This window comes from Symphalangus syndactylus, chromosome 1, assembly GCF_028878055.3.
Source record: "Symphalangus syndactylus isolate Jambi chromosome 1, NHGRI_mSymSyn1-v2.1_pri, whole genome shotgun sequence".
Lineage (NCBI taxonomy): Eukaryota > Metazoa > Chordata > Mammalia > Primates > Hylobatidae > Symphalangus > Symphalangus syndactylus.
The window spans coordinates 46,879,650-46,892,502 of NC_072423.2; positions in this window are offsets into that span (position 1 = coordinate 46,879,650).

The window sequence follows — 12,853 nt, forward strand, 5'->3', positions numbered from 1 at the left end:
GCCAGGTGTAGTGGTGCATGCCTGTAATCCCACGTACTTGGGAGACTGAGGCAGGAGAATCCCTTGAACCTAGGAGATGGAGGTTGCAGTGAGCCGAGATCTTGCCATTGCACTTCACCCTGGGCAACAACAGCGAAACTCCGTCTCAAGAAAAAAAAAAAGAGAGAGAGAGAAAGAGAAGGCACAAACCTTTACTTCTCCAGAATTATTTTGTCTCTTTGTCATCATAACACGTTTTAATTTATCACTCCACACCCAAAAATAAGATTATCGAAAGAGTGAACCATTGAACATATAATGAACTTTTGTTTACCCAAACAATGACTTGAACTCTGCAAACAGTGCTCAAATATACATATTTTCCTGGAAAGGAAAGACCATTACCAGCCACTATTAAAACACACTGAAGTACACAGATCAGTGACACTATAAAGCAACCACATAAACAAGTTTGCAAAAGGTCCAGCTAACATCATGATGACAAGATCAAATTCATACATGACAATATTAATCTTAAATGTAGATTGGCTAAATGCCCCAATTAAAAGACACAGTGGCAAGCTGGATAAAGAATGAAGCTCATTGTTATGCTGTCTTTAAGAGACTCATCTCACATGCAATGATACACATAGGCTCAAAATAAAGGGATGAAAGAAAATCTACCCAGCAGATGGAAAACAGAAAAAAGCAGGAGTTACAATCCTAGTTTCTGACAATACATACTTTAAACCAACAAAAATAAAAAAAGATAAAAAAGGGCATTGCATATTGGTAAAGGGTTCAATTCAATGAGAAGAGCTGACTATTCTAAATATGTATGCACTCAACACAGGAAACTCAGATTCATAAAGCAAGTTTTTAGAGACCTTAAAACAGACTTAGGCTCCCACACAATAATAGTGGGAGACATTTACATCCCACTGACAATAGTAGACAGATCATTAAGACAGAAAATTAACAAAGATATTAAAGACCTGAACTCAGCTCTGGATCAAATGGACCTGATAGATATCTACAGAACTCTCTACCCAAAAACAACAGAATATACATTCTTCTCATTGCTACATGGCACTTACTCTAAAATTGAACATATAGTCAGAAGTAAAACACTCCTTAGCAAATGCAAAAGAACTGAAATAATAACAATCTCTTAGATAGCAGCACAATCAAATTAGAACTCAAGACTAAGAAATTCACTCAAAACCATACAATTACATGGAAAACTAATAACCTGCTCCTGAATGACTTTTGGGTAAATAATGAAATTAAGGCAGAAATCAAGAAGTTCTTTGAAACTAATAAGAACAAAGATACAATGTACCACAATCTTCTTGACACAGCTAAGTCAATGTTAAGAGGGAAATTTATAGCACTAAATGCTCATATCAAAAAGTTAGAAAGATGTCAAGTTAACAAACTAATATCACAACTAAAAGAACTAAAACATCAAGAGCAAACAAATACCAAAGCTAGTTGAAAATAAGAAATAACCGAAATCAGGGCAGAACTGAGGGAGATAGAGTCATGAAAAACCATTCAAAAGATCAGCGAGGCTGGGCACCATGGCTCAAGCCTATAATCCCAGCACTTTGGGAGGCCAAGGTGGGTGATCACAAGGTCAGGAGTTTGAGACCAGCCTGGCCAATATGGTGAAACCCTGTCTCTACTAAAAATACAAAAATTAGCTGAGTGTGGTGGCAGGCGCCTATAGTCCCAGATACTCGGGAGGCTGAGGCAGGAGAATCATTTGAACCCAGGAGGCAGAGGTTGCAGTGAGCTGAGATCATGCCACTGCACTTCAGCCTGGGCAACAGAGTGAGACCCCATCAGAAAAAAAAAAAAAAAAATCAGCAAATCCAGGAGCAATTTTCTGGAAAAAAATTAATGAACTCGATAACTAGTTAGACTGATAAAGAGAAAAAAGAGAAGATTCAAATAAATAAAATCAGAAATGATAAGAGGGTTATTAACACTGATACCACAGAAATACAAACAATCATCAGAGATTATTATTAACACCTCTATATACACAAACTAGAAAATCTAGAAAAAAAAATGGATTAATTTCTGGATACATACACCCTTCCAAGACTGAATCAGGAAGAAATTGAATCCCTGAACAGACCTACAATGAGTTCTGAAATTGAGGCAGTAATAAATAGCCTGCCTACTAAAAAAAGCCAGGACCAGATGAATTCATAGCTGAATTCCACTGGATGTACAAATAAGAGCTGGTGCCATTTCTACTGAAAGTATACTAAAAAATTAAAAAGGAGGGGCTCTTCTCTAACTCATTCTATGAGGTCAGCATCATCCTGATACCAAAACCTGGCAGAGATACAACAAAAAATGTAAACTTCAGGTCAATATCTTTGATGAACATTGATGCAAGAATTCTCAACAAAGTACTTGCAAATCAAATCCAGCAACACATCAAAAAGCTTATCCACCATGATGAAGTAGGCTTCATCTCCGGGATGCAAGGTTGGTTCAACATATGCAAATCAACAAATGTGATTCATCACATAAACACAACTAAAAACAAAAACCACAAGATTATCTCAATAAATGCAGAAAAAGCTTTTGATAAAATTCAATAGCCCTTCATGTTAAAAAATCTCAATAAACTAGGCATTGAAGGAACAGACCTCAAAATAATAACAGTCATATATAACAAATCCACAGCAAACATCATACCGAATGGGCAAAAGCTAGAAGCCTTCCCTTTGACAACTGGAACAACACAAGGATTCCTTCTGTCCCTACTCCTAGAGAACATAGTATTAGAAGTTCTGGCTAGAACAATTAGGCAAAACAAATTAAAAAAGCACACTCAAATAGGAAGAGAGGAATTCAAACTATCCCTGTTTGCAGATGACATGATCATATATTTAAGAAACTCCCTCACCTCAGCCCAAAAGCTTCTTAAATTGATAAGCAACTTTAACAAAATCTCAGACCACAAAATCAATGTGTAAAAATTGTTAGCATTTCTATACATTAACAAGAGTCAAGCTGACAGCCAAATCACAAACGAATTCCCATTCACAATTGCCACAAAAAAGAATGAAATACCTAGGAATACAGCTAACTAGGGAGGTAAAAGACCTCTACAAGGAGAACTACAAACCACTGCTCAAAGAAAGCGAAGATGGCACAAGCAAATGGAAAAATATTCCATGATCTTGGATAAGAAGAATCAATATTATTAAAATGACCATATTGCCCAGAGTGATTTATAGATTCAATGCTAGTCCCATTTAATTACCATTGACATTCTTCACAGAACAAGAAAAAACTATTATAAAATTCTTATGGAACCAAAAACCAGTCCAAATAACCAAGAAAATCCTAAGCAAAAAGAACAAAGCTGGAAGCATCATGCTACCTGACTTCAAACTATACTATAGGGCTACAGTAATCAAAACAGCATGGCACTGATACAAGAACAGATACATAGACCAGTAGAACAGAATAGAGAACCCACAAAGGCCGGGCACAGTGGCTCATGCCTGTAATCCCAGCACTTTGGGAGGCAGATCATTAGGTCAGGAGATCGAGACCATCCTAGCTAACATGGTGAAAGCCCATCTTTACTAAAAATACAAAAAAATTAGCCAGGCGTGGTGGTGGGCACCTGTATTCCCACCTACTTGGGAGGCTGAGGCAGGAGAATGGTGTGAACACAGGAGGTGGAGCTTGCAGTGAGCCGAGATTGCGCCACTGGACTCCAGCCTGGGCAAAAGAGCAAGACTTGGTTTCAAAAAAAAAAAAAAAAAAAGAGAGAGAACCCAGAAATAAGACCACAAGCCTATAACTATCTAATCTTCAACAAACCTGACAAAAACAAGCAATGGGGAAAAGGATTCCCCATTCAATAAATTGTGCTGGAATAACTGGTTAGCTATATGCAGAAGATTGAAACTGGACCCCTTCCTTACACCATATACAAAAATTAACTCAAGATGGATTAAAGACTTGAATGTAAAACCCAACACTATAAAGAACCTGGAAGATAACCTAGGCATTACCATTCAGGACATAGGAATGGGCAAAGATTTCTTGACAAAGATGCCAAAAGCAACTGCAACAAAAGCAAAAATTGACAAATGGGATCTAATTAAACTAAAGAGATTCTGCACAGCAAAAGAAAATATCAACAGAGTAAATAGACAAACTACAAAATAGAAAATGTTTGCAAACTATGCATCTGACAGAGGTCTAATATACAGCATCTGTAGGGAGCTTAAACACATTTACAAGAACAAAACAAGCAATCCCACTAAAATGTGGCCAAAGACATGAACAGACACTTCTCAAAAAAAGACACAGATGCTGCCAACAATCACATAAAAAAGCTCAACATCACTGATCATTAGAGAAATGCAAATCAAAACCACAATAAGATACCATCTCATACCAGTCAGAATGGCTATTACTAAAAAGTCAAAAAATAACAGATGCTGGCAAAGTTGTGGAGAAAAAGGGATGCATATACACTGTTGGTGAGAATGTAAATAATTTCAACCATTGTGGAGGACAATGTGTGGCAATTCCTCAAAGACCTAAAGACAGAAATACCATTCAACCCAGCAATCCCATTACTGCGCATATACTCAAAGGAGTATAAATTGTTCTGTTATAAAGACACATGCACGCATATGTTCATTGCAGCACTATTCACAATAGCAAAGACATGAAATCAACCTAAATGCACACCATTAATAGACTGGATAAAGGAAATGTTGTACATATACACCACTGTATACTATGCAGCCGTGAAAAAGGACAAGATCATGTCTTTTGCAGGGACGTGGATGGAACTGGAGTCCATTATTCCTAGCAAATTAATACAGGAACAGAAAATCAAATACTGCATGTTCTCACTTATAATTGGGAGCTAAATGATGAGAACACATGAACAAGTAGTGGGTAACAACACACACTGGGACCCTACTTGAGGGGGGAGGGTGGGAGGAAGGAAAGGATCTGGAAAAATAACTAATGGGTACTAGGCATAATACCTGGGTAATAAAATAATCTGAACAACAAACTCCTATGACACACGTTTACCTATGTAACAAACCTGCACATGTACCCTTGAACTTAAAATAAAAGTATTAAAAACAACAATAACAAAAAAGTATAAATAAACACAGAACCGCAAATGTGAAAGATTAGCTCTGGAATAAAAATGATCAAACAGGATGCCATAATCTGAGAGAAAAGAAAGAAAGGAAAGCCATGACAACCAAAGAAGAAAGAGATGCTTGCCTTTTGAGCCCATGGTTCTGATTGGTCTACAGAAATTCTGCCATTCTATCCTAGCCATTGGGCTCTATCCTCAGGTAAAATCACTGGGAGATTAATCAAAGCCATCCAGAGTGAAAACTCATATTCTTTTGCTTGAAAAGAGAATTTGAATATCTCCATATCTCCATAATTTGTTTAATGTCTTTATATTAGTGAAATATGTCTTTTCTAATGATTATAAGACAATTATAAGGAAATTGAGAAAATAAAATAAAATATAATATGGATTTAAAAACGACAGCCTATTTCTTCAAAGAGATAGGCCACATGATCTTTCCTGTGCACCCTCCACAACAGGTTTAATTAACTTCACACCTGCACTGATGTCTTTCCAGACCTTTTAACTCCTTTGTTCTTATTGAATAATCTTATCAATTACTTTTGGACTAGGCTGTGATATCTATTTGAAAAATGAATGCAGCCATCTGCACAAGTTGGATTTACACATACACACATGCCTACACATACAGGTGTCATGTACACATGCTATAGGAAACACAGGAGAGCAATATTAAACCCAACTGAATGCTTTTCAAAACTACTTGTTATGATCCTGAAACACATTTCACTTTGTCGAGACACTGGAAAGGCAAAGATAGTGGTGGAAACAAATAATAATAATAATGATAATAATAAAAAGACAATGAATAGCAAATCTGGTGTTTGCCAACTCAAGAAGCCAGAGTTGATTTTAGAAGTGGCAGAATACATAAGCTGCTCCTAATTTTATTCAAGCAAAATCTTCCATCCTTGCCTTTGTATATGACTGGCCTCACACTTTGCAGTTACACACCAAAGCCCTCGGGAACTAGGGTTTTAGATCAGTGTCAGAGCATTTATATTTAAAAAAAAATACCTTGAAAATGCCAGCTCTACCCCAGCTAGGATTGCTTCTCCTGTGTCCTGCAGTTAGAGTTGTCAACAGCAGTAATATACATGACGTTTGAACTTCTTCCAAGTGACTTGCCCACACGCTCAGTCTCCTGAAAAATTTCAGTGTCTGCCCACCTGCTGTTCAAGCGTAGAGAAGAGATGAAAGATATTTTCTCCTGAAATTAAAAAGAACATAAAAATAAACAATTCCAATTGAATATCTTGATTTTTGTCAAGTCCTCCTCTGTCCTTCTTGTCAGTTTATCTTCTATAAGTAGTTAATTTCTTGCCACACCATCTTTAACACAAGTAGATGCATAGGAAGACTGATAGGATACAATTATGACGATATGATACCTAAAATATATTTTTGCACACAAGGCTTTTTTTGATGGTGATAAAAATAATTGTAACTATGTTCATAGAAAGAATCAAGGAAGCCCATCTCACTCAAAGGAACTGATGCACAAATGCTAGTGTTTTGCTCCTTAAAAAAACAAGAAATTTTCCTGTGCATTCCCTATGAACAATTTTATATAAGCTTTTGAACTACCCTAAATTTACCAATTTATCCATCCATTCATTCATTTATTTATTTGATTTTTGTATATTTATATATGTTTTTTCTGTACTACTACTTTGGGGGATGATATGCTTTGGCTGTGCCCCCACCCAAATCTCATCTTGAATTGTAGTTCTCATAATCTCCATGTGTTGTAGGAGGGACCCAGTGGGAAGAGACTGAATCATGGGGTGGTTTCCCCCATGCTGTTCTCATGATAGTGAGTGAGGCCTCAGGAGAGCTGATGGTTTTATAAGCATCTGGCATTTTGCCACTTGCACTTCTCTCTCCCGCCAGCATGTGAAGAAGGATGTGTTTGCTTCCCTTTCTGCCATGATTGTAAGTTTCCTGAGGCCTCCTGGGCCCTGCAGAACTGTGAGTCAATTAAACCTCTTTTTTTTTTTTAAATAAATTACCCAGTCTCGGGTATTCATAGCAGCATGAGAATGGACTAATACGGGGGATATCATATGATCATGATAAAAGGAATTCATCTGCCTACCCCACTTTATGCTCTCAAATAACATATTTTTTTTGCAGGGAAGATTAGATATATACACAGAACAGGTAAAATAGCAATGCACTGATCAATAATGCAACAATTTAAGCATAAGAGGTGGAATATTAAGCTTAAAAATGATGGCTGAGGAATGTTTTCCAGAGATATTGTATAGGCAGAGTAATCAGGAGGTTGGGAGGCTTTCACTGGGCATTTTATAAATAGCTAGGTGTTATAAAGTTAGAAAGAAGTTGGAAAGACATTTTCCATGTGGAAGGACAACATGAGCAACTGGAGGGAGGTAGCAGTGTCACACATGGGAGGTGGGAAAAATTAATGTCATGAATAAATTCCTATATTAGCTTAATCAATTCATTTGCTATTAATACACAAGTCTTCCTCTATCTCCCCAAATGTTCCTAAGACATTTTATTTAAACTGAAAGTGTTAGTTTGTTACAATGAAGCCATTTTTATAGTTCAAGACGTGGGGAACATGAGAAAGAGGAGGAGACCTAAGCTACTCTCCTGTGAGGAGCAATTAGGGCTGGGATTCTCTCAGATGGAGAAATTCTGGTCACACAGCACCTCTATGAATCACAATGACAATAATTTGTGGTGGATCTTCTTTTTAGTTTTCTCTTTGTTTATTCCCTCGATCTTTGCTTCTCTGTAGGTCTGGTCTTCTTACTTCTCCATCTATTCTTTGCTTCTTTACCTTGTCCTCTTAGTTTTCATGCTCTATTTTGCTGTGTCTCTTTATTTATGTTTTCTATAAAATCTTCTTTGTCTTCATCTGTCTCTTGATATTGGTTTATTTACAACTCCTTACTCCCTGCTCTAACTCACCAACCAGATTTAGTGTAAGCTCCTTCTCATCACTAATGTCTCTCCCTATATTTCTACATTCTAATTCCTGAGAGCAAGAATCCAATTGTCCCAGCTCACTCACCTAAAGCATATATTTCACATTAGTCTAAGGACTGGCTACCTTTGAGTCTGGAGCACTTCCCATTCAATAAGGCACATCTAGGAAGTAAGTGCTTGCTTACTTTATCCAGGAGGTACGTGCTTGCCATCATTAAGTGTTTGCTTGCTTGGAACCTAGAGCTGGGGCTCCTCCCTCAAAAAGAGCTGTGAGCAAAACAGCTTTCTTAGAGGATACTGTGGAAATGAAGTAAGTCACAATGACTGATATATCAAATAGAAAATGTAAAGAAAATGTTGAATTTATAATCTGTTTCAAGAGAGATGGACAATTGGTATAGTAAGGAGTTTATTGAGCATATGCTATGCCATGGATAGCATCAATAAAATTGCATATACTCCATGTTATTAATCCTTTATTTTATTTAATATCTAAAACAATTTTGCAAAGTAGTTAATGTTCCCGTTTTAGAGATGGGGAAACTGAACCTCAAACGCAGTAACTAGTAATTGAAGTTCTCTCAAATGAAGTAACTAGTAAGTGATGAAACTTTGATTTTAATGTATGTTTATTAGACTTGAAAGAATTGGTCAGTCTTCTGCTAGCATTCCCCTCTTTCTTATTACACAACTTCAGAGAAAATTTAATTCAATAAGTTGGTGACTTTATACTGGTATAATCAATCATTTTACTAACCAAATAATTGATTTTGCTCTCTCACTTACTTTGACCTTGGGCAACATTGGGTAACACTAGTTTATGTTTGTCAAATGTGAAACTAAAAACAAAAACTTGTTGATACTAACTTTAATTTTAAAGTAGTCCTTTTAAAGTGTCTATTGATTTTAAAGTAGACTGTTCTTATTTTCTACATGTATGTCACTAATGACATTGCTTAATTCATATATTTATTTAGGGTAAAACTTTTAAAAATGACTTTTTACACATAAGGGTACCATTATCCTAAGCAAAACATTTAGTAGTTAGTAGTAGTAACTTTCCTGTTTAGGGCGCATTACATATTTATAAAACTGGATCTGGTATTACACCATCCATTCATGGTACAAATAAAATAAATTTATTTGTTAATTATTTCAGTTTGAAACAGGAATGCATTGAGTACTTATTTGAATACAGCTCCCTCCTAGGCATTCTAGAATGTCAAAAGTGGTATTCACAATATCTGGCCTCAAAGTATTTTAAGCTGATTTCATGTGTGAAATGTACTCAAAATTGACAGGGGATAAAAATAAGGCATAATGTAGGCAACAAAATAAATAGCATAGAAAAGGTGCACAGTCAGAGTTCAGAAAAATGTGTCAGTGTGGTCTGGGAAAAAAGGCAAGGAGAATGTGATGGAATTGGTGATGGGAAGCTCAAGATACAGAATTAAAGGAAAATAAATACATACTAACACATCAAAACTGATTTAATGTATACACTGCTAAATCCTAAGCATATTTTATAGTGAAAGGTGCTGAGTGAAATTAGTTAGGATATAGATTTTATTCTATTTTAGACTTTGACATCCCAAAAATATATATTATGAAATCACTTTATTTTTAAAAATCACATTCCAATTAATTATTATATTCCTGTCTTCCACCTCATTTCTACAACAAAGAAAAATTATTTGGTCATTAATAGTTTCTCTATAACAGATGTCTAATTACCTCAAGAACACTAAGATTTGTTGGAGTAATGAATATATCACTCATATCTAGATTTGATTTTGAAGAGTACTTTAGCCTCTGTGAAAAGTGAAATAACTCTCTGGCTTCCATCATTAAGTGCTTGCTTGCATGGAACCCAGAGAATGTGTGTACCAAGCTTTGTTCTTTTCTTATTTTAATTGTACATGATGATGAATGATTAGGGATCAAAGTCTATATTAGTCTTGCCTGATCAATTCTTTAAAACTGCTTAGAACAACAACCTGTCAATTCCATTCTGACCAGCAAAGCAAAGTAGAAAGAAAAGAATAAACAGGCCATTGACAATAGAAAAGATGCTTTTTCCAAGGGTGGGAGAAAATCTGTTTAAAAAGAACTTTTTTCTTCTTTTAATATATTCCAGGGATTTCATGGACCTTAATTTTTGTTATCTACCTTTTGGCTTTCTGGACTCTGAAAACGTAAGCTCTTTTTATTATCTGAAAGCTATTACAGATTTTACTTTTTGGTAACTGTGTTAGCATTGGAGAGGCTTAAAATGCCAAAGATTAATTTTAGGTAAAAAAGCTGGAGATTATAGAACTTTTAGTGTTTGTGTATGTCCAAGTTAACTGAATGTAAAGATATTGGTCTAAACCCCAGAAGGCCTTTCAATGTTTATATTGTTTGGGATTTTGGGGGCTTCCTTTATCTAAGGATTTTTGTCTTTCAACAAATTTGGTATACTTTCTTTCAGTTTCTTTCTCATTCTATTGTGAGAATAGAATGTTCTATGTTCTCCATAGAACTCTGATTACACTTATATTAGACTTTTCTCATTCTATCCACCATGACTCTTGACTCTCTTATCTTTATTACCTCTCATTTTCTAAGCTGTATTACAGAAAAAGAAAAAAATGAGTTTTTTTAGATTAATTTTCCATGTTTCCAATTTTCCCTTTAGTAGTGTCTAATCTTCTAATGCACCTATTGAAGTTTGTTTTAAAATATTTCATTTATTTTATTTCTCTAAGTTTCATTTACTCTAAATCTATCTAACAATATATGTAATCATATATAAACTTTAGTTTCTTATTCTTATTTTCAAACATCTTTTTGTTTAAATATATTAAAGAGAATTATTTTCTATTTTGTCTGATAATTGTAATAACTGAAATATTTGATTCTATTGGTGATTTATGCTATTTTTAACTTATAGTGCTTTGACGTATATGTATGTGTATGCATAAATATATATATGTATTTTTTGTACTATAAACTGCTTATTTTCCTTGAAACATTAAAAGTGGAAATTTGTGAGCATTCAATAACATAGCATTATGTTATTGATGAATTACATCAATAGAGGTAGCATAATATATATGTCATTACAATTCATATAGTCATTAGAGAGGGGGTGTGTGGTGGAGGTGTTACAAGCTAAAAAAGATTTAAAAGTAAATTCTCTACCTGAAGTTTTACAGACCACACAAGAAAAATAAAATAAAACCAAAAAAGTAAAGTCTATAATAGCTGGCTTTTGATTATTCTAAAAAAAAGAACACACACGTATATGTGCGTGTACATGTAATATATGACATATATCATACATGACACAAATACATATATTGTATGTCATATATGACACATACATAAAATATATTTTTTCCTTCTACCCAATGCCAAGTTCAAGACAGGTACGTTTTCTCAGCATCTTTTTTTGTGAATCAGTGGACCTCTTTGGGTTCCTACTTTTATGGAGTGGTTCACTTTTAGTGGTCAAGTTGACACTCCACCTTGAATCAGCCTTGTTTCATTTCTTGCTCTTACGCTTTAGGCATATATTAGACAAAGCTGAAATATTCAATGTTACAATCAGGTTTGAAACTCAATTACCTCCCTGGTGTCTAATTTTCACTTCATTTGGAGGAAAACAAAGTTAAAGTTTTTTATGTAATACTTTAGGTCTTTTTTTAATTCAGGAGGGTCACCATGTTATTATTTAGGAAAATGAGATTACATTTGACAATAGGCCAAACAATCTAATTTTTTCTTAATATAGGCATCTGGGCTATATGCAAAGTTGCTGTCTTAATTTGTCAATTAGAAAGAAATCCCTTTGAGACAGCCAAGTGACAGGGGGTCCCTGGAGAAGTTCTAACCAGCCTCTCCACTGAGGTGAAGCCTCGGGAAGTTCACCAGGTTTGCAGCACTGAGGAGCCTGGCTCCTCCCTTTCCTGTGTGGAACTTCGGATTCCAACGGCAGGCGGGAAGTGCTCTAGCAGGGGAGTTTGACCTTGTGAGGGAATACCTGTGTCCCCCCTTTTTTCCCCTTTTTACCCAACAAAACCCTGCTTTACTCACCCTTTAAATCATCTGCGAGCCTAAATTTTCATGGTCGTGGGACGGACAAGAACTTCGTCTTTAGCTGAACTAAGAAAAAGTCCTGAACATTTTTGGCGCGCAATGTGGGGGCACCAGAAGCGGTGAGTGAAATGGAGACTCAAAACCTCTCACTGTTGCTTGACCTTTTCCTTCCTTTTTTGGGACCAACCAGTGAGCAGTGGCTCCCCTCCACCCCCGACTCCCTGCCGGGATGGGAGGCAGGGCTCAAGGATCCCGGGGCAGCTGGCTGGCATTTTCCGCCATGAAGGGCTGGAGCCTTCCCCTTCCCCGCCAAGAGATTCAGCTCCATCAGCCAGTAATCAAACTTTTCTCCCAGGTGGAGAAACGACTTGCATAAGAATAAGAGGTTCTTCCCCAGGCTTTTTGTTTTTTTTTGAGACTGAGTCTCGCTCGGTCGCCCAGGGTTGAGTGCAGTGGTGCGATCTCAGCTCACTGCAAGCTCCGCCTCCCGGGTTCACGCCATTCTCCTGCCTCAGCCTCCCGAGTAGCTGGGACTACAGGCGCCCGCCACCACGCCCGGCTAATTTTTTTATTTTTATTTTTAGTAGAGACGGGGTTTCACCGAATTAGCCGGGATGGTCTTGATCTCCTGACCTTGTGATTCGCCCGCCTCGGCCTCCC